The sequence below is a fragment of the Cryptotermes secundus genome, unplaced genomic scaffold (genome assembly GCF_002891405.2).
Source record: "Cryptotermes secundus unplaced genomic scaffold, Csec_1.0 scaffold518, whole genome shotgun sequence".
In the NCBI taxonomy this organism is placed as follows: Eukaryota; Metazoa; Arthropoda; class Insecta; order Blattodea; family Kalotermitidae; genus Cryptotermes; species Cryptotermes secundus.
Window position 1 is genome coordinate 427,104 of NW_019731580.1, and position 26,052 is coordinate 453,155.

The window sequence follows — 26,052 nt, forward strand, 5'->3', positions numbered from 1 at the left end:
TTCTATTTTAGCGCCTGTGAATGCAGCTGCACAAACTCTACATACTTAATTCTCACCTCACTTGTCCTCTACACAGACATAAACACTGCAGCCTCCCAATTAGAAGCTCTGCGGCTCTTAGAACCCTTTAGTTAGTGATTACAGCTTCCAAGAGTAATTTACGTTACACATATTTCCGTAATGTATCAGCAATACTCTGATGAGTGAGCTGAACCTCGTGGAGGACATTTTGAACACTTATTATAACTGTACTCTTCCAGCTATAACTCACAGATTAAATGTTTCCGAACACAAGCTGATACGGACATTTTATTGTTTTGGTATGTGGAACTCATGCCCAAAATTTCTCCACATCTTTCAGTTAAACCCTGTATACATATTGTCGCGTGTTGCCTATGTAACGCGACAAATGAATTCATGCAAGTTTCGGATTTAGCGAATTGGACGAACTCCTCTACACGTTCACAATTACTGCTTCTGCTATAGTCGAAGCCAAACCGAAGACTGGCTACTCTTCTAAGGTCAGATGCAAACTGAACTGTTCTCGGCAACTTCTAGAACTCAACTGTCCCATCCGGTACATTCAACCTCCTTAAATAGGACTTTTGCAGGCAGCTTATGGAACACCTTTCTCAGAAGTTTGGTTTTCCCGTTATCATACAAAGCTTCGAACAATTCTTTGTAACCGTGGAAACTCACTGTTAGAATTCCAATGCTGCATTCCATTCCGTTGCCTAGGAAATGTTATCCGTTGACCAGCAACGAACGCTGAAATATGCGTTCTCTTTCCCATTTGCGCCGAGATGGATGTTCCATAGTCCGGCTTTTAGGCAGCACGTCACAATATATACACAACTTATTTTTCCCAGTCTTTGCGATCGTGGATTCAGAATAAAGATTCTGGGATAAATTAACGAAGTGACGTTTACACGATAACGAAAATTAAAATTGTAACTTCATGGTTTATGTAGTTTCGCAAGTGATTACTCAACGTTTTGGAGAACATGGTGCTTCCTTCACCCCTGAAGCCGTTCGTCCGAAAAGTTGCTAACCACCTGCGAAACTACCCACTGTCATAACCCAGAAGACTGCAAATTTAATAAAGAACTGGCGATGTAGAACGAAGAAGGCCGTCGATTAATTTTGGGCAGGGTTACTATCAAGTCATCTTCCTACAGGAACTGGGAAAACCAACGAAATCTCACGCCAGTACAGTTCATCTTCCAGCTAAGATCAGTAAAAGCTGGTGGTGGTAGTGGTAAGGGTAGCAGTAGCATCAGCAAAAATAAATGGGTTACTCTTGATGAATCAATTCTTTCTATCTATCTATCTATGGCTCTACAGTCCTTTTGTTGGACCTTCGCCGCTTTTTCAGTTTCTTAATCGTATATACTGTCGGTAGGACTCCCTGGACGGTGGATAAGCTCATCGCAAGGCCACTACCTATACACAGAACAGCACAAACACAGTATAGACGCGGACAGACATCCATGCCTTCAATGGGATTAGAACCCATGATCCAAGTATTTGAGCGAGCGAAGACAGCTCATGCCTTACACCGCGCGGCCAGTGTGACCGTCGGAACAGCTCCGTAGCTCACCTTAAGACGTGGACCACATCTAGAACATTCAAAATGCGGGCTGCGTATTCCTTAATCGGGAGGTGGATTTTCTCTTTTGGATAGGAAGGGCTGTGTGGAAGTGACTACGGAAAAATAATGCGGTTCAAAAATTGTTACATAGGTTCCCCATTATTTTACACTGTACGAAAAATGCGAAAATGTAAAGCTTTATCTGTGTACAAAAATATTCTTTGCCACAGACGAATGGTGTGGCATATATCTTAAGCTCGTGGATTCTTAACCTCGGCAATATAGGACAGAGCTTCACGTCCTGGTCGCTGTACATAAAAGGTAAAACTATATTTTTAGAGATCGAACCCGTGACCTTCCGGCTTGTAGCATAGACCCTCAACCAACTACGCTACCACGGTCCCCCTATTGAACAAAATGAGTTACTATGTGAACTGGATTCAACTGGCTAAGGACAAGGTCCAATGATGGGCTTTGTGATGAAGCTTCTTTCATAACAGGATATCTACTGACAAAATATTCTCACGGATAAAATATTTGAAGCTAAGCCTCAACAGGTACTGTATGCCGTGAACGTGTATTTACTTCAAACTAACGCGTCTAACAAGCATTTCCAAATGCATATACATCAAGTACTTTACCATTCTGCACTGTTATGGTATCTTGTAAGGCATCACGAACTGCAACAGTCAATAGATATACAGTACACAGGGAAATGTTCAGACCCAATAGGGCACCATGTGGGTGGGATGAACATTTTGTGAGCAATATTGTAATTTTGGCAGCAGTAAAATCAAAGATGTGAACTGCTGCATCTGTCATTTAATTTTGGTATATCAGTCTAGTGGTCAGAGTTCCTGGCTACAGATCCAGAGGTCTGGATTCGATTCCCGGCGCTACCAGATTTTTTTCTGAGAAGTTGTGGGTCTGGAACGGGGTCCACTCAGCCTCGTGGGGATAATTGAGGGGCTACCTGAATGGAAAAGTAGCGGCTACGGTCTAGAAAACCGAAATTAACGGCCGTGGGGATTTGTTGCGCTGACCACGCGAAACCCTCTATCCGTTAAAGTTGGCAATAAATTTCGCAGACAAGCGGCGGTAGCTCGGTCGCTATAGTTCGTTTGCGGACTCAAATCACGGAGTTTCTTTGTTGTTGTTGTTGTTTTTTTTATATCAGCCTCAGGCAGTAAGACCATCCAGAACACAAGTTGATAGAGAACAGAATATCACAAGTACAGGCTCTGAGAACGGGACATAAATGAAACTGGCTTAGGACTGCAACACTCATGCGCTTCACTCTTATCCCCTTTTGAACTTTCTGGTTGTTACCAGACTTGATACACCAGATTCACGCCGAACATCACTAAATTCCATTCATGATTATATCAATAATTCATTCAAACTTACTCAATAAGATGATTCGCTATAAGATTACAATTCCAGTGCCCTCCAGTACGTACAAAAAATTAATGCAGACTCTAGATCAAAAAGCAATGCAAGTGTGAGAAATATCTGATATTCCTTAAAAAAATTCCCTGTTCCACCAGACAAGTCAGACTAATCCAAATGCAGAGGGGTGGGGAATAATCACCTTTCTTCTTCTTAGGGTAAACAGCTAACGCTATCCCTGTAACAGGCCATGCAGGTCCATAGGGTTCTGAGACCTCGAGTCTCCCTCATTTTCTAGATAATCAACTCACAGATGGCGGTGAGGGTGCCAACCTTGCGCGCCAGCCGCCCTTTATGCCCCCGAAAGAGAGAGTCGACCCCAGGGCCATAGTGTGGTTGGGATGTTTAGGCCAACTGGAAAAACAGAAAGAAAAAAAAAAAGGCATCTGGAATCGAACCCGCAACCTCCCAGCCTGTAGCAGAGAGCCTCAACCAACTATGCTCCCGCGTGCCTCCTCTTCTTAGGATATATATCCCTAAACAAGACTTCCATACATACACTGGTACATATAAATGGCCGGCATTTTCTGAAGTTCCAGAACATTTCACGTCCACAACCACTAAGGGGGTGACTGGATTACTAACTTTATATAGGACCTAATTCAGGGCCACAAAATGATGAAAATTAGAAGGTTCTGTGACAGTTCTTGAGTAGCCAGTGCTGTAAAGTTGTCTGGGATATACAGCTACCGCAAATACAATTTCAATTCACTCATAAATGGCCACCGACTTGGAAAGCTGTTCCCAAAGTGGTTTAAGTGCGACCATGCTTTACAGTAACATTATTCCGTTGTGAAATACGCAGAAAATATTGTTCTTGTTTATAGAAGCAGCACCGAAGTCACGAGCTCAAGGGCAAAACGCTCTGGATTAAGAAACATATAACTGGATGTGTTCCATTAAGTCTTACGCAGTCTATCGAACCCAGCTGCCGTCGAAACCGCCCCGCGCACATAATTCGTGGTATGGGTGTATGGGGGTCGTGTGCTGGGCAGTTCAAATAGCACCCCCGTCTGTATAACGTAATATCCAACTTTGTATAAGCCGAAAGAAAACGTTTCACAACACAATGCAAGTTACGAATACATCAGAAATGTTGGAATAGCGTATCCAGACCTGCACATCTTCCGAGCAGTCAAATAAATACTAGTCCTATAATTTCAAATCTAATAACAATTACATGAATAACGAGGAAGTTGCTTTCATATGTTACATACTCAGATTTTCGTAGGTTAATACACAGAACATAACATATCTTTTCGATTGTCGTACAAATGAAAAAGTAAAGCTTAATGACAAGTGCAAACATCATTTAATAACTTTCAAGCCACAACTTTACGATATACACACGCCCACAAGCAGCGAAAAACGAATGTACTGCCCGCTGAACTTGTTTGGAAGCCCAACAATATATGAAGATTATTATAAAAATCTCATCAACGTATCACTACAAATGTCTATAGCATCCACTTCTATTGATCAAACTGGGCAAAAGCGTTAATTTACTTAATACGTATTAATAAGACAAACTACTAAAATCGTAACGTCTGAAGTGCGTTTAAACAGGCTTACCACGGCCAGTAACCTTCGGCAGTCCAGAGCAATAAGAACATAAAATAAACCACATCTTATGTGGAATCATGCTGCTAAGCTTGATACACAACACGCAATTAAATTTATAACGCTTGAACTGCAAAACCATACTTCATATAATTTTAAATTTAACTTAGTCTACAAAAACTAGGCACACGTAACACATGTACTACTGTACCTCTTACTCCCAGCTCTACGCTGCACGATGTAGTAGTGAAAACGCCATTAAAATGGCACAAGTACACACATTCTGTAATTGGCGACATCCTTTAAAATATCCAATCAACACGTGGAAATCCACTCGCAACGCGGTTCCTCAAGCACAAACACACACGACCTGTATCTACGCTTTTCAATCTGGTAAACAACGATACAGAAACTTTCACACAAACTGCGTCCTCCGCCATGTCGTTTTCTGTTTGTGAAGGCCGCAGCGCGCGCACACACATACGTCGTCACATCCGGTTCTTGCCGGCGCGCGGGAACAGCTAGGCTGGCGGGCTTGCCTGCTGCTGCTTATACTACAAGAAGGGTGGGGCCAGCCTGGTACCATCATGTCGGGAGTTTTATCATGATAACGGTGTTATTTAGGTCCTATATAGACTCTGTAAACACATCACACGCACACACAAATGTCTTCACAATCAGCACTGTTAACAATTCAGCCCACAGCTACAAAACTAAAGAAGATCATAACAGTATCCTGCCCCTCCTTCAGGTCTCTGTTTGCTCTCTCGCTGCTTGTGTTCGGCACAACGATCGATTTTTGTGTGTGCGCAGTACGGCCTGATCTCAACGACTTGCAGCACATTACGTAATGCGCGCGCTTGTAGTGGCGGGAAAAGGAGCCATTCGTCGTCTGTCCGTCACAGGTAACTCTCGTTGTGATAACGATATAAAAACTGATAACTTACTAGCATCGTGTTGCATGTTCGTAATATCTGAACTTATTTACGTAGGCAAATGGATGGCTTACATCTGTAATAAGCAAGTCATAGAAGACCTCGCCCAAAATCATAAGTACGCAGTAGCAGCAGCACGTGCATGCAGGAAGGACAACGTCCGACCTCCACACGATCCGTGACACAGGAAACAACTGCATCTCAGTGTGACCCGGCGAAAAGTATTGCGACAAGTACCGTTGCCGATGTGACCAGTGGAAGTGTGGTCATATATAACTGTGCAGAGTATACTGCCTTGTGGAATATACGTAGAGAAGAGGATTGGATATAGGATATTGGTGGGAAAGCCAGAAGGAAAGATACCATTAGGAAGACCAAGGCGTAGGTGCGTGGAGAATGTTAAAATAGATCTTAGACAGGATGGGATGGTATGGACTTGATCCATCTGGCTCAGGGTAGGGACCAGTGGAGCGCTCTTGTGAACACGGTAATGAACATTCGAGTTCCATAAAATGCTGGGAAATTTTTTAGTGGCCGCACAACTGATGGCTTCTCAAGAACGGCTCAACTCCATGAAGTTAGTTGCATGCTAAATGATCGGCGTTCGATTCTCGAAAGGGGCAAATCGGCCACCACAACAAGGCCTTCTCAATGTCCAGCCCAGGCTTCCCTTTAATAGGTACTAATGTTTGATCCCAGCAGTAAGTCGGCCGAAGGATAAAGCAGACTTCTAATGCGTACGCAAATAATACGGAAAGTTTCACCGCCATGTCCCCTATACGCCTTCTGGGCAAGGTCCGAAGTCACGTACAATGTTCCTGTTCCTATTCCAAGGATTAAACCCTGTGGGCAGTCTTCTGTTTCAGCTATAGGGCACGAAGATTCAACCGAACGTCGCCGTGTAGTGGCCAAAAGATTCGTATGTTGGGGGTTCTAGTCTGCAATCTCGGTCGAGTGGTGGATTGCCGTAAGTTCTCACGGCTTTATCACCCACTCTCTCTCTCTCTCAGCAAATATAGGACATACAACTCCGTGGTTTGAGTCGGCAAGCGAACTATTACTGACCGAGCGACCGCCGCTTGTCGGTGAAGTTAGTGCCAACTTTAGCGGATAGAGGGTGTCGCGTGGTCAGCGCAGCGAAACCCCACGGCCATTACTTTCGGTTTTCTAGACCGTAGCCGCTACTTTCCTATTCCATTTATCCTCACGAGGGTGAGTGGACCCCGTTCCAGACCCACTACTTCGTGCTGGGAATCGAACCCGGGACTTCTGGATCTGTAGCCAGGAACTGACCACTAGACCACAGAGGCGGTTATCATCATCCTCTCTCTTAGTAAATACTGGATATATAATCTTAAATTAAGCCACGAAACGCCTGTTTTCACTTCTAAATTCAACACCATGATCGAATTATTCGACATCACATAACCTATGAAGTTGAGAAGGTGCCATTCAATAAACAAAAAGACCTTAGAGAGTTGCCAGAAGAATATGATGGGTGGGGCAGAAAAATACTCACTATTCATCGTCCATTTTATTTCATCATCTCAATGTTTTGCTTACAAACAACTTTTAAATCGCATAACAAGGAAACTCCTAATTGTAATCTTTACAGATAGTTCTAGTGGTGCGGCGAGCGGTCGTGGCATGTAGCACATGGACAAGCAGAAAATGTATACAAACTTTACGAGTAGTGACCTTGATGGAATGCAGGCATTTCATATTTCTCCCACCTTACACCCGAGACGAAAGAGCTCATGGCACAGAGTCGATCAGGATGTGGTGAAGAAGAGAAATTCTCTGCCTCTGCCACCTAGTGACGAGACTACGAATAACAACCCTATGATGAGGCAGTGGTGCATACTCCGATAGAAAGAACAAAGTCCGTGACGCGGCTGTGTACTCATTATATATGAAATGGAACGAATGTCAGCATCAGATTTAACGGGTAACTCTGTATTGTCTGAACAGGGGGGGGCTACACGCCCCATGCATACATCTACAGAAAGAGAGTAAAATCTGTGTTACTTAAACGTTCGCATTTCAACAGCTTGCCTTTTTCTTACACAATATCTCTTTAGGGGAGCCGAAAGAGCGTAGTTGGTATAGCGACTGGCTACTGGATGGACGTCTGAGGGCTCAACGTTCGAGTACCGGTAGGATCAAGAATGTTCTCTTCTCCACTTCGTCCAGACCGGCTCTGGGGCCCACCCAACCTCCTATCCAATGAGTGCCGGGGGCTCTTCCCCCTAGGGTAAAGCGGCAGGGATGTGAAGCTGGCTACTCACCTCCAACTAGTGCAGCGGTCGCCTTCATGGCGTAGTGCTTAATGAGATAAGCACAGGGGCAACTTTACCTTACCATTTACTAAAATTACATCATATCACGCTGCTGTAACATTGTCCCTAGAATTACTGACCAGTCTCTTATTTACATGGGGTTCCCATTACCGATCTTAGGTGTTCACACTGGTTCATGGCGTTACAACCAGTATATCTACTGCGAAAAAAAAATGCTACTACCCGACTAGAGAATAACTAAATCGTGGCGTTATCAAGAGTGAAAGAAATGCCACTCTCCAATTCCCCAATTCGGTCATGGCGTAGTAACCAGTACATCTACAGTGAAAGACATGCCACTGCCCGATTCCAGAAGAACTAGAATCACGGTGTTGTAACCAGTACATCTACAGTGAAAGACATGCCACTATGGGATTCCTGAAGAATTGGAATCAAGGCGTTGTAACCTGTACATATACAGTGAAAGACATGCCACTATGGGATTCCTGAAGAATTGGAATCAAGGCGTTGTAACCTGTACATATACAGTGAAAGACATGCCACTATGGGATTCCTGAAGAATTGGAATCAAGGCGTTGTAACCTGTACATATACAGTGAAAGACATGCCACTATGGGATTCCTGAAGAATTGGAATCAAGGCGTTGTAACCTGTACATATACAGTGAAAGACATGCCACTATGGGATTCCTGAAGAATTGGAATCAAGGCGTTGTAACCTGTACATATACAGTGAAAGACATGCCACTATGGGATTCCTGAAGAATTGGAATCAAGGCGTTGTAACCTGTACATATACAGTGAAAGACATGCCACTATGGGATTCCTGAAGAATTGGAATCAAGGCGTTGTAACCTGTACATATACAGTGAAAGACATGCCACTATGGGATTCCTGAAGAATTGGAATCAAGGCGTTGTAACCTGTACATATACAGTGAAAGACATGCCACTATGGGATTCCTGAAGAATTGGAATCAAGGCGTTGTAACCTGTACATATACAGTGAAAGACATGCCACTATGGGATTCCTGAAGAATTGGAATCAAGGCGTTGTAACCTGTACATATACAGTGAAAGACATGCCACTATGGGATTCCTGAAGAATTGGAATCAAGGCGTTGTAACCTGTACATATACAGTGAAAGACATGCCACTATGGGATTCCTGAAGAATTGGAATCAAGGCGTTGTAACCTGTACATATACAGTGAAAGACATGCCACTATGGGATTCCTGAAGAATTGGAATCAAGGCGTTGTAACCTGTACATATACAGTGAAAGACATGCCACTATGGGATTCCTGAAGAATTGGAATCAAGGCGTTGTAACCTGTACATATACAGTGAAAGACATGCCACTATGGGATTCCTGAAGAATTGGAATCAAGGCGTTGTAACCTGTACATATACAGTGAAAGACATGCCACTATGGGATTCCTGAAGAATTGGAATCAAGGCGTTGTAACCTGTACATATACAGTGAAAGACATGCCACTATGGGATTCCTGAAGAATTGGAATCAAGGCGTTGTAACCTGTACATATACAGTGAAAGACATGCCACTATGGGATTCCTGAAGAATTGGAATCAAGGCGTTGTAACCTGTACATATACAGTGAAAGACATGCCACTATGGGATTCCTGAAGAATTGGAATCAAGGCGTTGTAACCTGTACATATACAGTGAAAGACATGCCACTATGGGATTCCTGAAGAATTGGAATCAAGGCGTTGTAACCTGTACATATACAGTGAAAGACATGCCACTATGGGATTCCTGAAGAATTGGAATCAAGGCGTTGTAACCTGTACATATACAGTGAAAGACATGCCACTATGGGATTCCTGAAGAATTGGAATCAAGGCGTTGTAACCTGTACATATACAGTGAAAGACATGCCACTATGGGATTCCTGAAGAATTGGAATCAAGGCGTTGTAACCTGTACATATACAGTGAAAGACATGCCACTATGGGATTCCTGAAGAATTGGAATCAAGGCGTTGTAACCTGTACATATACAGTGAAAGACATGCCACTATGGGATTCCTGAAGAATTGGAATCAAGGCGTTGTAACCTGTACATATACAGTGAAAGACATGCCACTATGGGATTCCTGAAGAATTGGAATCAAGGCGTTGTAACCTGTACATATACAGTGAAAGACATGCCACTATGGGATTCCTGAAGAATTGGAATCAAGGCGTTGTAACCTGTACATATACAGTGAAAGACATGCCACTATGGGATTCCTGAAGAATTGGAATCAAGGCGTTGTAACCTGTACATATACAGTGAAAGACATGCCACTATGGGATTCCTGAAGAATTGGAATCAAGGCGTTGTAACCTGTACATATACAGTGAAAGACATGCCACTATGGGATTCCTGAAGAATTGGAATCAAGGCGTTGTAACCTGTACATATACAGTGAAAGACATGCCACTATGGGATTCCTGAAGAATTGGAATCAAGGCGTTGTAACCTGTACATATACAGTGAAAGACATGCCACTATGGGATTCCTGAAGAATTGGAATCAAGGCGTTGTAACCTGTACATATACAGTGAAAGACATGCCACTATGGGATTCCTGAAGAATTGGAATCAAGGCGTTGTAACCTGTACATATACAGTGAAAGACATGCCACTATGGGATTCCTGAAGAATTGGAATCAAGGCGTTGTAACCTGTACATATACAGTGAAAGACATGCCACTATGGGATTCCTGAAGAATTGGAATCAAGGCGTTGTAACCTGTACATATACAGTGAAAGACATGCCACTATGGGATTCCTGAAGAATTGGAATCAAGGCGTTGTAACCTGTACATATACAGTGAAAGACATGCCACTATGGGATTCCTGAAGAATTGGAATCAAGGCGTTGTAACCTGTACATATACAGTGAAAGACATGCCACTATGGGATTCCTGAAGAATTGGAATCAAGGCGTTGTAACCTGTACATATACAGTGAAAGACATGCCACTATGGGATTCCTGAAGAATTGGAATCAAGGCGTTGTAACCTGTACATATACAGTGAAAGACATGCCACTATGGGATTCCTGAAGAATTGGAATCAAGGCGTTGTAACCTGTACATATACAGTGAAAGACATGCCACTATGGGATTCCTGAAGAATTGGAATCAAGGCGTTGTAACCTGTACATATACAGTGAAAGACATGCCACTATGGGATTCCTGAAGAATTGGAATCAAGGCGTTGTAACCTGTACATATACAGTGAAAGACATGCCACTATGGGATTCCTGAAGAATTGGAATCAAGGCGTTGTAACCTGTACATATACAGTGAAAGACATGCCACTATGGGATTCCTGAAGAATTGGAATCAAGGCGTTGTAACCAGTACATCTACAGTGAAAGACATGCCACTGCCCGATTCCAGAAGAACTGGAATCACGGTGTTGTAACCAGTACATCTACAGTGAAAGACATTCCGCTGCCCGATTCCAGAAGAATTGGGATCACGGCGTTTTAACCGGTACATCTAAGTGAAAGACATGCCGCTGCCCGATTCCAGAAGAACTGGAATCACGGCGTTGTAACCAGTACATCTACAGTGAAAGACATGCCACTGCCCGATTCCAGAAGAACTGGAATCACGGTGTTGTAACCAGTACATCTACAGTGAAAGACATGCCACTGCCAGATTCCAGAAGAAACTACTCATGACGGTGTGACCATTACAGCATCAGCATAAGAAATGTACACACCGCCCTGTGACTGAGGACGCCTTAATGATGACACAACCTTCCTCCCTCGAATCTTATAGCGATTAAAAGAAATGTCAATAACTGGAGACTAGGATTCGAAATGGGCTGCAACGTCAATATACATTTATATAAACGTAATATTTTTCTGCGTATATACAGATTAATCACACATCTGTGTGACATGTTACTTCGTACTAGTTTCAAAGGACAGAAGAACGTCCGAGCTTTTTTTTTAGTTTAATATTACCTCAGTTCATTCTCAATAAGTGTCCGTGTTTTGATCACAAGGTCATTTAATGTCGGATTTAATTACCATCGGTCTTGGGACTTATGTTCACTGATGTAATCATCGTCATAAGTTTGAAGAGAAAATCCAGAATGTTAGGCCTGTAGAGTGAATGGTTCTTTTGCTACTGAATTTCTTATCAAACAGCTTGCGAACTTCTGCACAGAATATTTAACCTCAAACGACGCAATAATTCTGACCTTCGCCTACAGATCAGTAGAAGCTTATCTCCGAAGTGCGTTCTAAGAGTCCCCGCTCTCTTGGCGTTACAAATACTTTCCCGCCAGAAGTTGATAACTCTGCTTCAGATGTTTCAATTGTTCCCACGGATAGTCTCAACACACCACAATCGCCAGTCGCAGTGTGAGCGTCATGTAAAGCGACTTTTTATACTGCCTTTTTGCCATGGGTTAACTTTTTCGTTAAAAAAACGGAATTTAGGAGCTCCTACCTTGGTCATGTGACTCTGCCCGGATGATTTCTGGCTGTCTTCGAGGACCAATATCAGTCCAATAAGAAACGTGCTGGGGACAACAGTTTACAGGAGGAACAAACGCGCCACAAACAATTTCTAACATGAAGAAAGCCGTCTTTTGGAATGTGGAGCCGTGTAGAAATTGTGTTAACCGACGTTTCGGAGGAACGTATCGCCTCCATCTTCAGGGTAGAAGACAAGAAATCCGCGAGCTAACAAGCAGAGCAGGTGTCCAGCTGTTCCTCCGAAACGTTGGTTAACACAATTTCTATACGGCTCCATATCCCAGAAGACGGCTTTCTTCATAGTCACCGCCGTGAAAACCTCAAATCTTACAATTTCTAACATGACTTAGAATTTGGCACCAAATATGCAGAATGTTTCGAAAAGTCCTGCCCAAATGTTCGTATCGCCAAGAGCGTAAAAAGAGGCACAGTTATCACTGGTAAAGGTAAAAAAGGTAAAGTTGTCCCTGTGCTTAACTAATTAAACACTACGCCAAGAAGGCATATGGGGTAGTGGATGTATAGGTCCACATTTTCTTAACTTCGGCACTAGATACAGGTGAGTTGTCAGCTTCACGCCCCTGCCGCTTTACCCCCGGAGAAAGAGCCCCCGGTATCCATTGGATAGGAGGTTGGGTGGGCCACAGAGTCGGTCTAGATGACGTGGAGAAGAGAAAATTCTTGACCCTACCTGGACTGAAACTCCGACCCCTTGGTCGTCCAGCCCGCAGCCAGTCGCTACACCAACTGTGTCATCTCGGCTTCAAAGTTACCACTGTGCTTAATTAATTACTACGCCATGAGGACATGTGTGGAGTGGAGGTTTAATCCCACCATTCTTGATCTCGGCACGATTCGGCCGCTTCACTGCCGGTGGAAATCGCTACCGGTAACCACTTGGTGGGTCCCATAGCTGGGTTGGACGCTTTGGAGAGGAGAGAAATGTAGCTTCTTCTTCGCTCTAGCGACTGTGCTATCCCAACTCCACCCCCAAGAAAGTAACCTATCAAACGCCATATGGGCGGAACATCTGTAGAGTTGCTTCTAGCAGCACTCAGAATCGATGACAATGATGCCAAAGTTGAAAAGAATTTAATTAAGGAGAGGCACTGAAAGACAAACGAGGAAGGCTTCCTGTGCAGGAAGCATTGCCCATGGGCGACCCAGAAACAGCTACGTGAATCTGGCTGACTTCCTGCTTAGGGGCCGAATCTCTCGACCGAAACGTGTCTTGGTGCCGAGCTCTGGCCAAACTGTGATGTAACAGCAACCCAGGGTCATGTTCCTTACTTTGGTACCTCCTCTCCGAGAAGGCAGATTCAAGTTCATAAACATAACGTGCGCAAATCTGTATTCTTCTGCTTCCGCCGACCTCCACCACCACAATCCGCTGCACTATCTCCTCACGCCGCGTTCTCTCGGTTACTGGCTCCGTCGATATGGCCATGGGTCAGTGCCGGTGGCGGTAACAGTAGCCTCTGCACCGATACTTGCTGCAGCTGCGCCGTACGCCCTGCACGTGTATCCGGAGCGAGGGAAACGTCTAACGCAATATTACGCAGCGCGTTCCCCGAGCTAGTCCAGGGTTACACATGTTCCGCGGGGGCCGGCATTTCAAGATGGAGCACGATCAATCCTCTGACCTTAGAGATCTCCTAACTTCAGTCCATGTACTTCTTGTCGGGGTGTCACGGAATGTGTTTACCTACCACCACTGCCAAAAGTATTGACTAACAGGAGCAATCCCTTCTCTAAGCAATAAGGCAGGCCGCACACCGGCATGCGTCAAGACACGATGTCTGGGACATGACGCAAAGAAAGGAGCACAGTTGAAACGAATGAGATTATGAAAACCGCCGCACACCAGTCTGAGTCATGATGCTGACGAATCACAAATGAAGCAAGACTGCGTCTTTTGTCTCATGTCTTGATGCTTGTCTTGACGCAGTTTGTGTGCGGCCGCCCTAACAGTCAACAGAGATACGCTACGCAGACCAGATGCTTGCGGTGGTGCTAGAAGTGACCACACATTTGTAATAAAACCTTGATACATGTCCCTACTAAACCAGCCTAAGACCAACATTTCAATCTCTTACCTAACATTCCCACAACATGCAATATAAAGATAGCGCTGAAAGAGGGACAAAAATATCAGTAATATAACTTTACAGCAAAATCAAATTTACAGTTCGAAGCACCTCGTGGCATTACTACCATGTTAAGACTGAGGAAATCACGAATGAAACCGAAATGAAATCACAACACTGGTCCTTCCCAGCCTTCTTCAGACACGCGCGAGTTTTCAGCACCCTACAGCGATGATCGCTTCGTTCGTTCGTTCATATTCCTGTTGCTCCCTCTGGAGAACAGCGTATCCGTGAAACGCTTCGTTTCACTTCAGTTCTTAATCTTTAGACAGTCGGTAGGACTCCCTGGACGAGTGATCAGCCAGTCGCAAGGCCGCTACGTACACACGACAACACAAACACAGAATGAACATAAGACAAATATCCATGCCTCGAGTGGGATTCGAACCCGCGATCCCAGTGTTCGAGCGGGCGAAGACAGTTCAAGCCTTAGGCTGCCCGGCCACTGTGATCGGCAGTGATCGGTTAGAAGTTATTAAATATGGGCCAGACGACCCACATACTTCTATCGGAAAGCATGAAAATGAATTTTGAACGAACCCAGCCTTCTGTCCACTCCACGGGGTAACGACAGCTGGGTGTGTGATGCTGCACTCGTATATTTTTTTCAAGGAATCCTATAAATATTCCCGTCTTTCTACGGTCGTTCAAACTACTTAAAGAATTTCGATTAAATTTAGTACACCTCGTATCTACGAACAAAAAAATGCCTAGTTTGTTTCTGGTCTGCATCGACCTCTATCAAAAAACTCCGTGGCCTGTAGCCCGCAAGCGAACTATACCGACCGAGCGACCGCCGCTTGTCGGCGAAGCTAGTGCCAACTTTGCGGATAGAGGGTGTCGCGTGGTCAGCGCAAAGGATCCCCACGGCCGTTAATCTCAGTTCTCTAGACCGGAGCCGCTATTTCCTTGAAATAGCTCCTCAATTATCCTCACGAGGCTGAGTGGACCTCGTTCCAAACCCACTGTTTCTCAGAAAATCTAATGGCGCCGAGAATCGAACCCGGTACCTCTGGATCTGTAGGCAGGAACTCTGAGCACAGAGACCTCTATTAAACCCTACTTTAAATGAACTTGAAATCTAACTTCACAGATCAGCTCATCATGCCACAAATGCGTAATTATGTAATTTATCTCTCTCACGAGGATCTTCAGCCTTTTACACTAGATGTGGTTTGTATTTAACAATACTGTCACTATGAAGAGGCGTGCCTATAACCGGAGTACGGATAACTACACTTTGCAGTTCACTGACACACACACAGGCTCGTAACTACAGCCTATTACAGTCTCCACTAGCCGTTTCCTGACAACAGATTTAACAAAATGGAGATTTCTCAGCCTCCGTGGTCACGCCGCTGACCGCTGGTTAACACTTCACACCTGAATATACAGCAAATCGCCATCTTCTCGTGCTCCTTTGCAGAGCCCAACTCTCGACTAACCGCTCACTTGGAACTTCGGAACTCGACTGCCGATTCTCAACTGAACTCTTCTTCAAAAACACTTCGCACGAATCGAATAGAAAACATCGTTTCCAACAATACGCAGCCTATGACGCATATTCTACTCTTGAGCTCTCAAGGTGACGTAACGGGGGTACGCGCTGCCTCCAACAAGAACACATTCGACATCGGTAATTAAGCACCCTGAACGCCTAACTCAGGAATCCGCATTAACGGTTCCCTTTCGAATCGTGGTTAAGTGCCGCAAGGCTGTGGGTGTCTCAAGGACACAGCATGAAGGGCTGCAAGGACGAATCTAGGACAAGCTCTAGACGGAAGAGACAAACTGCATCACACTCCGACCCAGGGGAATGTTCCCAAAATGTATTTTCCAGTACAGTGAAGGGAGCCCAAAACTGTTGGGGGCACGGTAGCGAAGAGAAACACCCTTCCTGAGATCGGGAATCGAAACGCAGCACCCGGCAGGAAGTACACCATTCCACTACAGGTGTAGTACCGTAAACTCTTGATACAATGGAGTCCTAAGCCACCTAAGTACTTTCATTTTCAGAGAGATTCTTCTAAGTAAAAAGATACTGCGCAGCGTATTAAAAAAAACGTAACTTTCTTATTACGTGACCGGCCAAGCGCGAGGTCAGAGGGATGCGCAGTGTAAATTGCATGTATTTGTGATTCAAATATAGCTCTGACTTGTGACAAGTATACATAACCCCACTTACGTTGCTACTGAGCACAGTGCATAGTTTCACGTATATGCCTTATTCATTTTCTCTTTTTAGAAGAAGTGAAGTTCGGAATAAGGCAATAAATATTGAAACAACTTCCGTTAATACAAATATTATGTTTCCGGACATCATCCATCGTCCTATTTTTATTTTGAAACACAACATTTCGGAAACTGCATTCTGTCGTCTTCAGGTAAAACCTACTCAGTTGGGCCCAATACTCTATCTTGTGTTGGTGGTGTCCGGAAATAGGGGCTATATCGATTGCGTCCAACTGAGTAGGTTCTGCCTGCAGACGGAAACATTGTTTTAAATAAAAAACAGGCCGATGGATAATGTCCAGAAACATAATATTTGTATCAATGTACCATCGTCACAAACTTTCACAACTTATTAACTGCTTCTGAGTTAACAGTTTGCGTTTATTGTACTTAAAGTCATTACACGGTCTCATGTCCTACAGTCTCGAGGTTATGGACATGTTCAAACGAAAGCGGGTTTCTAGTTAATCCTCGTTCCGATTTAGACGGGGGTATATAATATACTGCATGGAGACCACTAACTTCAACACAGAACTCCGGTTAAACAGCAAAAAGGAAAGGAACGCAAGACAGTCTAGTTAGCGTACTACTGCAAATTATGTTCTCTTGCGAGAGGTATCTTTTAAGTCTATGACATTTAGGTATGACCGCCTCTGTGGTCTAGCGGTCAGAGTTCCTGGCTACAGATCCAGAGGTCCCGGGATCGGTTCCCGGCTATACCAGATATTCTCAGAAGTAGTGGGTCTGGAACGGGGTCCACTCTGCTTCGTGAGGATAACTGAGGAGCTATTTCAAGGAAATAGCGGCTCCGGTCTAGAAAACCGAGATTAACGGCCGTGTGGATCCGTTGCGCTGACCACGCGCCACCCTCTATCGCTGGCCGACAAGCGGCGGTCGCTCGGTCGGTATAATTCGCTTGCGGACTACAGGGTACAGAGTTAGTTTGGTTTTCTTTTCTGCAATTTATGTGCAATTCTAAAAGAACACAAACTGTACTAAAAGCAGTGGCTCGTGACGTGATCCGTTAAGGTTCCGACGTATCAAACCCTGTATATATTAAATCCGACTAATCAGTTCCTAGAGGACTTGCAGATCTGTTAATAACATACCGACAAACAAGTTTCCACCACAGTAGATGCAATTCCAAAGTCTTGGCCATAAAATCAAAATATTTCGCGTGGCCCACATGAATCTTCGAATTATTAATTTTCCTAAATAGTTACGGAAATCATCTAAACTGTGAACCATTCCAATACAAACGGCCCACACTTGACTACGATCCGTATTCTCGAGGTTCTACGCCTCAGAAGTCCGCATAATCATCTTACTTAACCGCGAACTAAGACACAAAAACTACGAAACGTGACGTCGCGGCCCACTGGTTCCCAATCATGCTTCGCATTTTGGAGATCTCGGATTCGATTCTTGGCCCCTTAGGCCGCCGAACCTGCCTGAAGATTCGCGTAACATTTCGCAGTTCTCCGAACAGAATTCTGGCGCAGTAGAGGCTTTAAGCTAATCCATGTAATCATCTAATGCGGCGCTATAAGCCTGTCTGCAGCGTATGTAACTGAGAATGATTCAATAAATGAACAAACAAAAAGCAACAAACTCCGTGGCTTTAGTCCGCAAACGCACTATACCGACCGAGCGACCGCCGCTTGTCGGCGAAGTTAGTGCCAACGTTAGCGGATAGAGGGTGTCGCGTGGTCAGCGCAACGAATGCCCGCGGCTGTTAATCTCAGTTTTCTAGACCGGAGCCGTTACTTTTCCGTTCAAGTAGCTCTTCAATTATCCCTATGAGGCTGAGTGGACCCCGCTCCAGATCCATTTCTCAGAAAATCTTGTAGCGCCGGGAATCGAACCCGGGACCTCTGGATCTGTAGCCAGGAACTCTGACCACTATACCACTGAGGCAAAGCAAACAAACAGAGACAAACAAACGAACAAAAACTCAGGATGGGGAGACCTCTATTCGCGTAACGTGTATACAGAGATTAGCCTAATTACCCTCTACACTACGAAGATCAGTAGTTGAATCAGAGGCCCGTCAGAGGGGCAAACCTCCAATGGCAGCTTCCGGAACGCAAAGTGACGATACGCGGGGGAGCGGGGGGCTTATCGTTGCTGAACAGCCTAATAACCCACTGGCACGTTTTAACAGCTTCTGGAAGTCTTTCCTTTCGGGGAGTCGTGGCTGTGCAATACATGCTGAGATATTTCGTATACCGGGCAACAATTCTCATAATTTTATGACATTAATTTTTTGCAGATATTACTAGAAGACAATATAAAATATTACCTCGTACGTTAATATGACTCAGTGTGAGAGCAGGTAGCAAAGGGGTGTTTGCGCCACGCTAAATTCCCAAAATCGACAGGCATCTCCTGTCGGCGGTCCGCAAAGCACTCGTAACTATCTTGAAGTTTGGTGGAACGCTTCATTATCATGAGCTGAAACTGAGCGCGCATGCGCTGGTTCCAGATAGCAGGGTAAAAAAGTAAGGTATATGAAGAATGCAGTCTTCTGGGTTGTGGCGCCGTGTAGAACTTATGTGAACCGATATTTAGGAGGAACGCGTCACCACCATTTTCAGGGTAGAAAAATCCGGGAGCGAGGAACCAGCTTGAGCAGGTGGCTGCAGATACGATCATCCGAAACGTCGGTTCACATAAGATCTACAAGGCGCCACATCCCAGAAGACGGTATTCTTTGAAATAAGATATGTTCGTCGTATTCTTCGCTTATTTTCCCAACTATGAAAAAAAAAATGAAAGTACGCTTATGCGATCTCCGTGCTGTCTGTCTGTATGCAAAATCTTCCCCGTTATTAAAATTTGAAAACCTGAACCAATCTTGGACGATCACAGAAGCCGCGCGGTCTAAGGCATAAAGTCTTCGTCCGCTCAAACATTTGGATCGTGAGTTCGAATCCCACTTGGGGTATGGATGTCTCAGTGCGTTTATTCTGTGTGTAGGTAGCGGCCTTGCAACGGGCTAACCCCCCCCCCGGTCCAAGGAGTCCTACCGACTGTGTAAAAAGATCAACTGAAAAGGCGGCCAAGGTCCAACAAAAGGCCGTGGAGACATGAACCTCGGTAAGTGTACCACGGCACCTGAGCCCATCTCAACGGTGTACTTCATAAATCCATCCCATCAATATGTAACTGCATGTGTACCCCTCCTATCGTTGCCAGGCAACGGCCCGGCAAGGTGTATCCCCTTCCATTGCTAGGGAACAAATACGAGTATAAGAAATAGAACTGTTGGACGCGTATGTCTGTGGGTCTACATATCCCCTTATTGTTGTTAGGTAACAACTCCATAAAGACATTCCCGCGGCACCGAAGAAATGTGGGAGGCATTGTTTTCTATGAGGTCCGTGCGGTATCAATGAAAAGCAGGCGGCTACTTCTTCCTACAAATTGTTATTCTTGTTGATATATTCACGTCTATCTATATTTATTAAAATAATGCGCTTGTAGGTCAAAACTGATATCGATACAAACAGAAGAAGTAATATTCTATGTTTTGTATTTTTTTCTTAATTTTCCGAAAATCTGCATATAGTTCCGTGGTAGATCTATTTAATTTACCACTAGTAATACAGCAATTTCGTCAATAGGCGGAAACACGGCTATTTTACAATAAACATAGGTAAAAACTATAAAAGATAAATTACATTTTTTACCTACTGAGAACATTAAAAGTAAAAGCGGTCGGTCACGGTAGCCGAGCGGGTCTAAGGCATGCACTGTCTTCGCTCGCTCGGAAGCCGGGATCGTGTGTTCGAATGCCACCGAGGGCAAGGATGTTTAGTGTTTGTGTACAGGTAGAGGTCTTGCGACGAGCTGCCCCTCAAGGAGTCCTACCGAATGTCTGAGAGCTAGTAAACCGAAGTGAAGGGAGAGTTTCATGGAGGTAGGCCAAGACCCAAATTGAGGCTGTAGCGTCAAAGGGGGGGAAAAAGTAAAAGCACATTGTCCTACTACTGTAGATGCTGGTCTTACCACAAAAAGGCAATGCCACTTCCCATTCGGACTCCTCGCCTTACGCCTCGGTACAGGAGCAGTTGGCACTGTATAGATGTTATTGAACAGCAAGAGGACTGTACCCATTTGGCACCTTTCTTACTGCGTGCATCATCTGAACAGCTGGCAACGCATACGCCACAGTCCAAATCTTCGTCAATAGTGTACTTTCTTTTGGTCTCTTTTGACTTTGGATTTTCTGCCGGAATCAGCTGTTTGATTTTCTTACGAAAGGCTCTTCTGCAGGAGCAAGGCACTTCGCATTTCTTTTAGGCATACGATATCTCGCGGTAGCGTAGTTGATTGAGGCACTATACTACAAGCCGGATGGTCTCGGGTTCGAATCCCGATGAGGTGGATTTTTTTCAATTTACCTAATCCTTCCAGCCGCACTATGGTTCTGGAGTCGACTCAGCAGCTAACAGAAATGAGAACTAGGAATATTCCAGGGGGTAATGGGCGGCTGGCGCGTAAGGCTGAATTCACCGCCAACTGTGAGCCGATTGTCTGGAAAATGTGGGAGCCTCAACATCTCACAATCTTTTGGGCCTCCACGGCTTGTTACAGAGATAACTTTACTTTCCTAATACGATATCTAACTGTGGTTGATGGCAATGCCGGTAGACCTATAACTTTTTATTGTACATCTAACAGATTTTGTTGTTGTATTTCTGCTGGTGAGCTGGGATGGTGCAACGGCTTCTCGAGGAACTGCGTCTCCGTTGAAACGGGACGATCCCAGTCTTCCTCGTGCAAAAACTCTGTATGAATGTTGGGTTCAATACGATGCGGAAACTGGTTCTATTTGCGTTCTCTGTGGAATTTGTAATGATCCAAATCTTGTGACTTCAGATATTTATGCGATCTATACATCCAAACACAGATCACAGTGGCCGCGCGATGTAAGGCACGAACTGTCTTCGTTCGCTCGAACGCTGGGATCGTTGGTTCGAATCCCACTCAAGGCGTGGATGTCTGCGTGCGTTTATTCTGTGTGGACAGCGGCCTTGCGATGGGCCGATCCCCCGTTCATGGGGGGCTGCCGACTATTTATAGGATTAAGAAACTGAAAAATCGGAAAATGTCTAGCAAAAGCACTGCAGAGGCATAGAGATAGAACTATTTCAGGAATTTAAAAAGCCGAGCACTGGTAAACGATTGGGTTCAGATACTGGTACGGAGATCCGTCTCAGTGGTCTAGTGGTCAGAGTTCCTGACTACAGATCCAGAGGTCAGGGTTCGATACCCGGCGCTACCAGATCTTCTGAGAAGTAGTGGGTCTGGAACGGGGTCCACTCAGCCTCGTTAGGATAACTGAGGAGCTATTTCAAGGAAATAGCGGCTCCGGTCTAGAAAACCAAAATTAACGGCCTTGGGGATTCGTTGCTCTGACCACGCGACACCCTCAATCCGCTAAATTTGGCACTAACTTCGTCGACAAGCGGCGGTCGTTCGGTTGGTACAGTTAATTGCGGACTGAAACCACGGAGTTTGTTTTTGTTGTGTCGATAGACATCCTGAGTTTTCGCGTGCCATTCTTGTTCATGACAGTTCGACGAACCATGTATCACATTGGCGTCGATTCATGTCTTAGACACTGGAATGGGCTTGAACTTTTAAATGACATTTAATAATTATATACATTGTTAATTACTAATGACTGCACGAAACAGTGTTCTCGATTAGAAACTGATAGTCGTTCTATAGAACCTGAAGGTTCATTACCCTGTTCACAAGAACTCGCCATTGGTCCCTATCCTGAACGGAACAGTAAATTCGCCAACCTCATACAGTGCTTATTTAAGATCGAACTTAACATTATCTTCCCATCTACACTTGGGTTTCCCAAGTTATCTCTTCAAGTTTCCGGGACTCATATTCTGTATAGGTTTTACTGAACTCTCATGCAGAATTCTCACTACTCCACGCATCTCACCGCCCTTCATCTAGTCGCCCTAACAATACAGAGTGCCCGGACCAAAGGTATCCAAAAAAAAAAAGTATATCTCGCAAACTAATTGTCATACACGTATCCCGTTTTTTGTAATCGGAAAGGAAAGCTCTTGAAAGTTTGTTTTCATGTCCGGCTTACGCGCAAGCGCCGCCACATTTCTGCCACCATGTTGAAAATCACCTGGACAGAGTGATGGCTGGGAGATAGATCGGCAGAAGTGGCCTCTTAGGTCGCCAGATTTAACCCCAGTGGAGTTCTACTTGTGTGGCTATGTGAAGAACGTTGTCTACCAGGTTAAGATCAACGACCTGCAACATCTGAAAACCCGCATAAGGGACGCTGTGGCTACGGTAACACGAAAGCTGCTTCAAATATGGATACTTGTCGTGCCACCAAGGGAGCCCACATTGAAATTTATTGAGAAAAAAAAACTTCGATATTTTCCCTTTGAGATATGATTTTATTTTACAATTCTTTGTTAGAGTCCGTCGCAACACAACAATACAATGGTCAAGGCTAAAATTATTTTCGATACCTTTCAAGGGGACACCCTATACATGAACATGACTACGCCTTACGAAGCTGCTGATCACGTGGCTGTCTCAACTTCCATTTATTTCAGCCCTTACTTCTAAATATTCTCCTCAGAACTCCGTTCTCAGCCCTTGCAGTAGTGTTCATTCCTCAGAACGGGAAATGAATGAAATGAGAGGTGAAATCATTGTTGTTTTACTTTTTATTTTAACGTCTCGGGCATGTACGTAATTAATGTAAAGTGTTGAGTTTTGCATGAAGTGTTTATGCCACGTGAAACGTGCGTGTGGGCTACTGTTGGGTCGGTGTATATTCACCTCTTCGTTGTACTTCAGTTGGCGACAAACTGCAAATAGTCAGAACATTAGAACTCGTGAGACATAATGCAAAATGTGACACTACGCGCCTGGTTTCTTAGTAATACCAACGCGCACATTTGTAATTTTGCTTTCAATTTATTTTATGTACACAAGATATATGCACGCACATTTCTCTTATTACATATTTCGAAAATGTTAATAATTTTTTAGTTCAATAACGAAAAATATATTTTAGCATTATGGTTGGTGAAAGTCATAAGAAGAAAGCAGTCTTCTGGGATTTGGCACCGTGTATATGTGGTGTTAACCGACGTTTCGGAGGAACGTATCGCCTCCATCTTCAGGGTAGAAGAAAAAATAAGAAATCTGCAAGCGAAGAGACCGTGAGAACCGGTAAAAGCAGACAACGTCGGTTAACACCACATATACACGGTGCCAAATCCCAGAAGACTGCTTTCTTCATAGTCACTGCCGTGAAAGCCTCAAATCTTACAAAGTCATAAGACTTACTCATGGAGCTGAGCCCTTCTTGAGGAGCCACCAATTCTGCAGCTACTCAAGAATTTCCCAGCATTTTATGGAACCTGAAGGTTCATTACCGTGTTCACAAGAGCCCTCCACTGGTCCCTATCCTGAGCCACATCAATCCAATCTATACCATACCATCGTCTCTCTCTAAGATCCATTTTAATATTGTCCAACCACGAAAGTCATATGAACATAAAAAAATAAAAAGCGAAAACAAAAAAGGCGCTGTTTCGGCTCAAATCAGTATACACAACCGTGACGTGATGAAAAATCTGCCCAGTCTTCGATGCAAGTTTTCGCGTTTTGGTAACATTTCTCTAATGCGCTCTCATAAACAACCAAAAAAAGCTGAATCGGCTTATGACCTATAAGTCATGTGAGAGGACACCTCAGAAACAAAACAGAACTGTAACATGGAACTATCAACTTAAAATGAAATCATTGCGATAGGAGTACAATCAACAACACTTGGGCACGTGACCGGAAGCCTGTAATGGTCCACCGCCACCTGGTCAGATTACCGTCTGCCCACCACCTGTCTGGCTAAATCTTCTTCTTCTTGTTCCATCTGTCCTAAGGATTGCCGCTCACCTGTATCTTGCAGCTTGCTTTACTGACCATCTGCCGGCCGGACGGCACGAGCCTAACTGCAGCAAATGTCGACAGTAACTCCGAGAGTAAATCATATGCTAATGGAAGCCACCCTATCACCCATAATACCAACAGAGAGTGAGAAAACTTCCCAGCCAGATATATCGTACGAACAGAAAGCTGTCCCTGTGCTTAATCAAGCACGATGACACATGGCAGAGTGGCGGTACAGTTCCAACATATTTCACCTCGGTGCCAGCTGGTCAGTGGGCAGCTTCATGCCCTGGCCGTTCTACCCCCAGATACCTATTGGATACGAGGCTGGGTGGGCCCGAGAGCCGGTCTTGACCCTGTGAAGTAGAGGAGAATCTCTTGCCCCTACCGGCAATCGAACACCCGTAGTCAGTCGCTATACCGGCTTACATGAGGACGTTCCAAGTTTTTACTTTATGTCCTCTGGTCTATCCTAATCCTGAGCCAACGCATCGTGTAGACATTTTGTAGTTTGGTGATCATTACCAAACCTTCAGATATGATCGAACTTCGTAATTAGGGCAGAACAATCCCTCGCCAATCGTGGTTTTCAAGTACACGCCTGCATGCAGTTTTGAGCACCACCGGCTTTTATTTGTGAACATGCGGGCAAAAATCGGTGGCTTGAGCATCAGGAGATATATTTGATGGAGGCAGAGTTGTATTTTCTTTTATTGCTACTGGGGTGGGACTAAGTCCCTTGTACTGCGGCCACTTCTGGCCTACTGTACCAGCCCCAGATGATAGGTGAAGGTGACTGTGGAGCAACTGGTGGAATGACAATTGGCAGGGGAAACCGAAGTACTCGGAGAAAGCCTGTCCCAGGCCCACTTCGTCCACCACATATCCCACTTGACCAGACCCGGGATCGAACCCGGGCCGCCGAGGTGGGAAGCCAGCGGCTAACCGCTTGAGCCACGGCGCGGCCGAGAAGGCGGAGTTGTAAGGGCATCCGAAAGAAATGTTCTAGCTTCACACTGCCACTACGGTGCGTCTTTTTGTTACATTTCTATTTTGTACTTTAAACGTGTTATTATGAACTGCATTTTTTCAGTGAAGTAACAAGCAACTTAATTAATCTTTTGATTAGTGTCAAGAGCTGCCGTGGTTCCCCTAACTCTTAACTTCACGTGATGCTCTGCTACTGCTGAGCGCGGTGTATAACGCAACATCATTCAAAAGTTAATGTCGCTACACTTCTTCTTAATGCAAGATGAACCAAAATTGGTTCTAGATTAAAACAAATACTGAACATCACTTTGTAAACAGACTAACTGTAATCATTTTGAGATGTTTTAACAAATCAATGTACATCTTAGTATTACTTAAAACCTATAACA

The 26,052-nt window shown here is 44.5% G+C and overlaps 1 protein-coding gene across 5 annotated transcripts in view; it reads right to left on the bottom strand.

Annotated features, from left to right (window-relative positions):
• Positions 1–26,052, bottom strand: part of LOC111867191 (serine/threonine-protein phosphatase 4 regulatory subunit 1) — a 233,129-nt gene that overhangs the window by 156,014 nt on the left and 51,063 nt on the right. Inside the window, exon 1 of one of the 5 annotated variants that reach the window (XM_023856798.2) lies at positions 4,812–5,023. The exons of the other annotated variants lie outside the window; for them this stretch is intronic. The gene's annotated coding sequence lies outside the window, so the exon portion shown is untranslated. Of the gene's footprint in view, positions 1–4,811; positions 5,024–26,052 lie in introns of those variants that run through there. 5 annotated transcript variants of the gene reach the window in all.